The sequence below is a fragment of the Narcine bancroftii genome, chromosome 8 (genome assembly GCF_036971445.1).
Source record: "Narcine bancroftii isolate sNarBan1 chromosome 8, sNarBan1.hap1, whole genome shotgun sequence".
Taxonomy (NCBI): Eukaryota; Metazoa; Chordata; class Chondrichthyes; order Torpediniformes; family Narcinidae; genus Narcine; species Narcine bancroftii.
In genome coordinates, this window is record NC_091476.1 from 170,481,154 (window position 1) to 170,489,170 (window position 8,017).

Below are 8,017 nucleotides of genomic sequence, written 5' to 3' on the forward strand. Positions count from 1 at the left end.
CACCACTTTCATGGAATTTTGTATCTGTATTCCCAGGTCCCTCTGTCATATCACACTCCTCAGTGCCCTAACATTTACCATGTCCTTTCTTGGTTTGTCGTTCCAAAATGCAACACCTCACACTTGTTTGCATTGAATTTCATTTGTTATTTTCATCCCATTTTTCCAGCTGGTTGAGATCCCTCTGCAAGCTTTGAAAACCTTCATTGCTGTCCACAATGTCTCCAATCTTAGTTTCATCTGCAAACTTGCTGACCCAATTTACTCAATTATCATTCCAAATTATCAATATAGATGACAAACAACAATGGACACCACTAGTCACAGGCCTCAAATCTGAGAAGCAATAATCCACCACTACTCTCTGGCTTCCCTTTTCCAGCCATTGTCAAATTAACTTCACTACTTCACCATTAATACCTAGTGTCTGAACCTACGTGACTCACCTCCCATGTAGGACCTTGTCAATGGCCTTACTAAAGTCAATATAGACAACATCCACAGCCTTTCCTTTGTCAACTTATCTGGTAACTTCCTCGAAAGATGCCATCTTGACTATCCCTAATCAGTTTTTGGCTAACCAAATAATTGTATATCCAATCTCTTCGAACACCTTCCAATAATGTATCTATTACTGTTGTCAGGCTCACTGGCCTTGTAATTTCCAGAGTTACTTTTGGAGTCTTTTTTTAAACAACTAACAGCATGAGTTACCCTCTAATCCTCTGACACCACACCCCTGGCTAAGGAAATTTTAAATATTTCTGCCAGATCACTTGCAATTTCTACACTAGCCTCCCCCAAGGTCCCAGGGAATATCAGACCCTGGGGATATATCCACCCCCTTACTTGCTTTAAGACAACAAGAACTTACTCCTCTTTAATCTGTATAGGTTCCATGACCTCACTGCTTGTTTTCTTACTTCTCATGCCTCGGTGACCATTTCCTGAGTGAATACTGTTGAAAAAAATTATTTCAGATCTCTCCCATCTCTTTTGGCTCCATACAAAGCTGACCACTCTGATCTTCAAGGGAATCCAATTTTGTCCTTTACTAACTTTTTGTTCTTAATAGACCTGTAGAAACCCTACGGATTTTCCTTCACATTGACTGCCAAAGCAACCTCATGTCTTATTTTAACCTTCCTAATTTCTTTCTTGAAGTTTTACTTACATTTTTTTATACTCCACAAATACCTCATTTGCTCTATGTTGCCTCTACCTGCTCTACACTTCTCTTCTTCTGAACCAGATCCCCAGTATCCCTCAAAAACCAAGGTTCTCTAGGCCTGATGACCTTGCCTTTAATCCTGACAGGAATATATAAACTCTGTACTCTCAAAAATTTCACCTTTGAATGTCTTCCACTTACCTCGCACATCTTTGCCGGAAAATAATTTATCCCAATCCATGCATTCTAGATCCTTTCTCACTTCCTCATAATTGGCCTTTCTCCAATTTTGTATATCAACCTGAGGCATATTCTTCTCCATAATTAGCTTGAAACTAATGGCATTATAATCATGTGTCAATAAAATAAAATGTGAAGAAAAATCTTCTACTATCACAACCTTATGTTTCCTGTAGTTCTTTGCTATCTCTCTATTCAATCAAATTCTGCAAATGATTTATGGTGCAGCATTTAACTATGTGCAATGTTAGTAAAGGTATGAGCAGATAGAGCTGAAAGAGTTGGGGAAAAAAAAAACATTATTAATTTATTCTCTCTGTTCGGGGCATGAAAATAACATTAAAGTAAGATACAGCTCACTCAAGGATGATGTCACGAAGGTCTTCTGCACAAAAAGGTTGGTAGAATTTCTTCCAAAGGACTGAAATGGCGAGGTAAATGGAAAGCTTCAAATGGTAGGAATTTAATTGTTCTATGGAGGTATTAATGGTCAAAGAATCCTGAAAATAGAATACATAGAGAGCTAATAATGAAATGGAAAAACCAGTTCAAGGAAATAAATGACTGCTCTCTTAGGCCTTGTCCCTGATTGTTATTTTATTAAATTGTTGATACCGTCATTGACTTCTTCACAGTTATTTCCAGGAATGGATTATTCATATCGTTTTTTTAATATCAGGAAAGCTAAATGACGAGCCCATAAGCACATAAAATATAATATCAAGCAGTTGTCCTTCATAACTCAGTGCTCCAAGGTCATCTTTAATTACTGTAGCTGATTAAACAACAGTGCGATTGTTTCATAGCTAACAGCAGGAGAACTTCGTTATTAACTCAGACTGAAATCCTTTGGTGGTTAACCTTCATGGATTTCCCATTGAAACGAGCAGAGAGAATTGCAAATGGTTTCCTTTTTTTAATCTAAAACATACAATATAATTTTGAATTTTTGGAAAAATGTACATTTTTTTAACATTATCCCTTGTAAATGTGAGGCTACCTGTTTTCTAATTATGGCATTAGTGCTTTAAAATCAGTAGATCTATTTACAGATGTAATGTTTCATCAAATGAAATGTAGATTTAATTGAAATCCTTGCCGCAATTTGACATTCAATAGTCGGCAATGCAGAATTATTTTGTGCTTTATATGTTGAATCTGATTAAAAACTGTAGCAGTGTTATACACCAAAATATAAAGATATGTCAGGATGATGGAATATTTAGTGCAGTTTATATATTGGACCAGAATATTTATTATCTAGTTTTTGTATTTATTGCTTTTTTTTTAAATTAAACTTTGTATACTTATGTTGTTTGATTTTGCAGTCTGTCTATATTTTGTTTATTGTCTCTTTTTAATTAAATTTTGTCTAGTTTTGTTGTTTTATGTTGCACTGTACCTGCTTGGCTATAGTGAGTGAGCATTTTGGTGCATAGGTACATTTATACAATGTATATGAGAATGAGCTGATTATCATTATTATATTGGGATGTTATAGACGAGTCTTGTATTATATCCAAGAGTATTTTATGATGAGGGGATATTAAACGCTAGGAGGCTGACCCAATAGTAGCAGAGAGATAGCGGGAATGGACAGGGGAATACCTGCTGATTTTATTTTCGTGGACAATAAAAAAAATGGAACCTTATGAAAAGCAAGTCATTAACCTGGTCAGGAAATTAGCTGCATACAGAGAACAGAAAAGGGGAGTAATAGCCAAGTGTTTGTATCAGTTGGATGAGACTGGCGGTGCCCTTCAAAGATCTGTCTTGCTGCTTCAGTGATTCACACTATGTACACTCTGTAGATGATGAGATAAGCGGACATGTATTCTTATATTGATTATGATGCAAAGGGGGCTACTGATCACATTGAGTTTGTACTGGCTCTCAGAGGACACTCGTCATTCCTATTTCCCCACTTAAGTACCTGTAACCTATTCCCTCTCGTACGATCATCACCTCCCTGTGATATTCCTACTTCCAACGAATACCAATTACAGATGGTAATGGTTACTCCATGACATCTCACTAAGACCCACAGCACGGAAACAGATCATTTGGCACATCAACCACTCATTTACTCTGACCCTACAATAATCCCATTTTATTCTCCCTACATTCCCATCAATTCTCCAGAGATTCTACCACTTACCAATACAATTGGGGGATTTTCCAGTGGTCAATTAATCATCAATGTCTTGGGGATATGGATGGAAAAGGAGACAGATGGTCCCAGGAAGAGCAAGCAAATTCCACAATGGCAGCATTGAACATGGGTCAAAAAGGCAAATTGCATGGGTGGATGAGCATCTTCGCCTTCGATGTTGGACCCAGTGAATTTGTCCCAGATTCAGTATCCGCAGACTCCTGTGTGTCTCCTTTGAACATTCCTCACTGAATTGTCAGAGAGTGGCTCAATTGGCTGTACTATTGTGGCCTTTGAGGAAACCAACTCATCATGGGGAAAATTTTACAAGTGTCAATGATATTTATATGTACAGTAGAATGAAGAATTAATTTGCAAATTGGAGCAGCCAATGGTGTAAATTTCCCAGTGTAAGAATGGGAATTGGAGATGATGGCTCAAGAGACTTTGATGGGCAGAGGTGAATCGTGCTGGCAATGACAACAGCTCTTTACAATAAAAGGCTTCAGGAAGAAGCTGCAGTTATGAACAGATAATAAGTCTGGGAGCAACTGTGCTGAGAAGTGCCGAGGCTTTTGCTCGGGAGGATAAAGTGAACACAAGTATTTTCCTCGTTCAACAGAGAGAGGAGTGGGAATGGTAGCCATGGCAGTGGTATACTCCTTTTGTAGGAAATGGGAAATCAGGGACCCGATGGATGAAATCCGGATCATTTGGGAGGCAGATGGGATGACAGACAGGAGTTACAGGGAACAGCCACATGCAAGAGGCAAAGAGCAGGGTGATGATCAGGAGAGGGGATAAGGGAATAGACAGTCAGTGTGCGGTAACTCTGCAATCATTCCCTTCAATAGCACATACTCTATTTTGGATACAGATGAAGGGATGATCTTTCCTCAACTGGAAGGGAACTATTAGCCTGTGGCATTGACTTTAAACTATCATTCAAATCCTAATGCAAAATGTTTGGCTCATCTGTCAGTTTTTATCTCAGAGAAGAAAAGCGACATTTCCAGTCCAAATAGCGATATTGTTGGCATTGTCAACCTCCAGGTAAGGCCCCGCATTACATTTCCTCATGGTGAGAGTGGCAAATGAAGCCAAACTCATTAGAATTCTTCATTAACTGTGAAATCTTATAACCATCTAACAAATTTTCACTACTATTCGTCATTTAAAAATTATGTATGTGCAAAGACATTTATAGATGAAAGTCATCTCCTTGGCATTGAACCTTAACATATGTGGACCTTAAAATAATCCTATATTCTAACAGTTTTTTTTTTAAATGTCTTGCGCATTGAACTATTTGTCTTTAGGGCTGGTTGCCTCCTCTGGGATGTAAACTATTGAATCCTTCTGATGTTTCTGTCGACTTTCTCTCTTCTCTTGTTCATAACTTCAGGCTTCAAGTCTTTCTCCAACTCTCTTTGCCTTCACTATTCCCTTTCTTTCTCCCTCTCTTTCCCTTTCTTTTTCCTACGCAATCATAGGAACCTGCTGGACATGACTAACGTAATGGCTGATATGTGTCAATGTCCTAAATGGAACAGCTAGCATTAACCCATTTTGATGGCGGTAAGTGCCTTGTTAAAAGGAAATGGTAATTGCGGGTTTGTTAATGGATTTTGAATGACAAATCCAGAAGTTCACTTGAGTCCAAGACTCCCAGACATTCACCAGTGTTTACGCAAGCGTCTCTGTCTCTCTCAGATCCTGCAAGCTTTATGTCTCACTGATTTCAACAGATTTTCTGGCAGCAAGTGTCAAGTTGATTTTATTTCTTTGTTTTTGTTGTTTTTTAATCTAATTTTGCTTATAATTTTTCCACATGCTTCATTTGTTAGGGGGTGGGACTTCAGACATGTTTTGGGGTGGAGCTTTTTTGCAATGTGGGATGTCCTGCTGCCACTTTGATCAACAATGCTCCAGATCAGGTAGGTGTTGACCTGGGTGATTAGAGAAAGCCAGCCTGTCTGTAAAATCCAACACCCAAGTACTGCCCAACCAAAAATCTTCAGAGAATGTGATGCACCAATCAAAAGGTCAAGGTAGATTACCAGACTAATATTCCACTAGATTTAGCAAAAAAAATAAATTCTTGTAATTGCCAGAGTCTGTCCCTGTGCTACATAATGGTTCTAGTCCTCTGAGCCATCTGCAAACCATTTTTGCCTCAATCAGAAATAATTTCAATGATGGTCAATTGATGTCAATATTTATGCATTGTCTGCCCATGTAGCTGCAATGTTATAGAATCAGAACCTTCCACATCAACGGACAGTTTTGATGGCCTTTAAAATATCAGTGAATAACATCCACTGATGTTATATTGTTTGATAAATTGCTATACAAGTTTCAATGGAACAGATCGACTTCTCTATTTCCAAGGCAAATCTCTGAAGTGGCCGCTGCCTGTGAACTGGAAAGTGGGTTTGTACGATTCCTTTATTGTCATATACTAATACGGAGAATGCAATAATACACCAAATTCATCAACTTTTACCTGCCGTAAAGGCACACAAAGAGACGCCCTTAGCATTGACAAGTTCCCCTGACAATAAGAGACAGAGAAGCAAAACAGACTCCCTAGCATTCCCACAGCCTCTGCAGCCTTACAAACTCCTGTTGGATCTACTGGCGAACCATATCCGAACCTTGAAAGCAATCAGGAAGCATTCAGTGCCCTTCTTTCCTTTGGCACTCTCTTGAAACCTGTTCTATATGCTTGGTTCCCACGTGCCAGTCTCCAGCAGCCCAGAGAGTGGTGTGAGTCCAGTCTCTGATCTCCAGCAGCCCCAGCCCACATGGGTCGTTTAGCCGCTGAGCCCCTCACCCATCCACTGTAGTGGTCCCTTCCTGTTGGATTGACTCCCAGGCTTCTTCTCAGCAGGAGGGTGTTCTCCCTCTTTTGATGCCCTGTGCTGACCCATGGATACCTGGGCCCACTCGAGGTGGTCTGCAGCCAAACATGGTTTCCACCATCCATTGTTTTAAAGATGCTCGAAAGGGAAAAAAAAACAAACACCATCCATCCTTTTAACAGGCTGCTTATAGCATGCAAAGGTCCAACAATATCGTGAACAGGCAGTCAGATCCTGCAGAGCAGCTCTGCGATCGATCAATGCTCCCTCCTCTCCCGTGCCCACACCAGTGGCTGCGAGTTCATTAGCGCAGCTCCGTCAGCACCGGCACAATGTATTAGTTTGATCACTTAGGGTGGCGGGGAAAAGTCACACAAAATCGGTTCTGTGTTCTGAATTAACTAGTTGCTACCCAGCTTCAATAACTCCTGAAAATGTATGCATTTCTGTGACTAACTTTCCTGCCTCAAAATACTTCATCAATTTCGGAGAGAATTTGTGTCAAGCTGCATTCAGTCAGACCCTCTGTATCTGAGGCAGCCGCTGTTTCTGATATACGAGATGGAGAATATGATATTTACATCACAGCATTACATAATCATTCAGAAAGCACCTTGCAGGTCAATTTTCTTCAACAATTGCTTATTTACATATTAATTTTGTTATTTGTGCCTGTTTCTCTTTAAAATTGAGACCATACAATGCTGTAACCATAAAATTTTATGGAGTTGCCGATTCTCCATTCTCCACTGGAAATCCAGAAGGAAAAAAATTGAAGCTGATGTTCTTTCACTTTGTAAGATTTTTCGAGGGATACGTTTTGTCCTCAAAGGCAATGTAACAACGAAGTATGGAATCAAAGGAAGATCACAAAGGCAACCAGTTCTGAGACCATCCTAAAGACTGCATGATGTGGCAGTGGCACACTGTAGGCCAAACATGATGGTCAATCGCTTCCTGTTAGTGTAAAGCAGAATAAACAGGAAAACCCAAATTGTCTGGGAATCATGAGCTAGAATTTTGAAAATAGCTACGTTCGGGCATTTACTGAACAGAGAACAGAGCATAACTTTAAGGGCAAGAGATTAAAATCAACTTCTTCGAAGCAAATGGCGCAATGCTGATTTTGTTCCTTTCCTTCACTATATACAACAGTGGTTTTCAAACGTTTCCTTTCCACTCACAGACCACCTTAAGTATTCCCTATGCCACAGGTGCTCTGTGATTAGTAAGGGATTACTTAAGGTGGTCTGTGAGTGGAAGGAAAATGTTTGAAAACAACTGACTCGCTATGTGCATGACAATTTTTCTCAAGCAAGATAGTTCTTTAACAATTGGGTTTAGAACTGTGGTTCTTCACCTTTTTCTTTCCACTCACATACCATTTTAAATAATCCCTATGCCATCAGTGCTCTGTGATTGGTAAGGGTTTGCTTAAAGTGGTATGTGTGTGGGAAGGGAAGTTTGAGAATCACTGCTCTAGATCCAATTGTTACTGAAATATTTTGCTTGAGAAAAAATGTCATTGGCCCATTTCCTTTGGAGTTATGAAACCATGCACATAACGAGTCAATGAGGGACGATTAAAAC